This window comes from Aegilops tauschii, chromosome 2, assembly GCF_002575655.3.
Source record: "Aegilops tauschii subsp. strangulata cultivar AL8/78 chromosome 2, Aet v6.0, whole genome shotgun sequence".
Taxonomy (NCBI): Eukaryota; Viridiplantae; Streptophyta; class Magnoliopsida; order Poales; family Poaceae; genus Aegilops; species Aegilops tauschii.
This window is the reverse complement of record NC_053036.3, coordinates 259757858-259759145: the sequence shown is the minus strand read 5'-3', so window position 1 is coordinate 259759145 and position 1288 is coordinate 259757858.

The following is a 1288-nucleotide window of genomic DNA, read 5'->3' as shown; positions in this document are numbered from 1 at the left end:
TCCGGCGGCGTTCGCAACATGCAGGTGTGCAATGGGCGATGGGCCCAGACCCCTGCGCGCATAGGATATAGACCGGCGTGCTGACCTCTCTGTTCAGCCTAGGAAGGGCTGCGACGTGTTGATCTCCCGAGGCCGGACATGACCCAGGAAAGTGTGCCCGGCCAGAGGGATCGAGCGTGTTGGGTAATGTGGTGCACCCCTGCAGGGAAGTTGATCTATTCGAATAGTCGTGTCCACGGTAACAGGCGACCCGGAGTTGTACCTTGACCTTATGACAACTAGAACCGGATACTTAATAAAACACACCCTTCCAAGTGCCAGATATACCCGGTGATTGCTCTCACACAGGGCGACAAGGAGAGGATCGCCGGGCAGGATTATGCTATGCGATGATACTTGGTCAACTTACCATCTACTCTCTTCTACATGCTGCAAGATGGAGGCTGCCAGAAGCGTAGTCTTCGACAGGACTAGCTATCCCCCTCTTATTCTGGCATTCTATAGTTCAGTCCACCGATATTGCCCCTTTACACAGATACCCATGCATATGTAGTGTAGATCCTTGCTTGCGAGTACTTTGGATGAGTACTCACGGTTGCTTTTCTCCCTCTTTTCCCCATTTCCTTTCCTCTCGGTTGTCGCAGCCATATGCTGGAGCCCAGAAGCCAGACGCCACCGTCGACAACGACCCCTACTACACAGAGGGTGCCTACTACTACGTGCAGGCCGCTGACGATGACCAGGAGTAGTTTTGGAGGATCCCAGGCAGGAGGCATGCGCCTCTTTTGATCTGTATCCCAAATTGTGCTAGCCTTCTTAAGGCAAACTTGTTTAACTTATGTCTGTACTCAGATATTGTTGCTTCCGCTGACTCGTCTATGATCGAGCACTTGTATTCGAGCCCTCGAGGCCCCTGGCTTGTATTATGATGCTTGTATGACTTATTTATGTTTTTAGAGTTGTGTTGTGATATCTTCCCGTGAGTACCTGATCTTGATCGTACACGTTTGCGTGCATGATTAGTGTACGATTGAATCGGGGGCGTCACAGCACTTTGCCAGGGATTGTCCCAAAGAGAAGGAGACTTGTGCTAAATAGTTGAGTCTGTGAGAAATTAGTAGTAGTGGGAAAAATTCTTTTATATTGAGGTGTTGAGGCATGTAATGGAAATACAGGAGATTGTAATAATTTGAGAATCAATAAACTTAGCATCGTGGGTACTGATTTGGATTTTATGAGTAGTTACTCTATGAAGAAAGATTTTGACCATTTTCGATGATATGAGAAA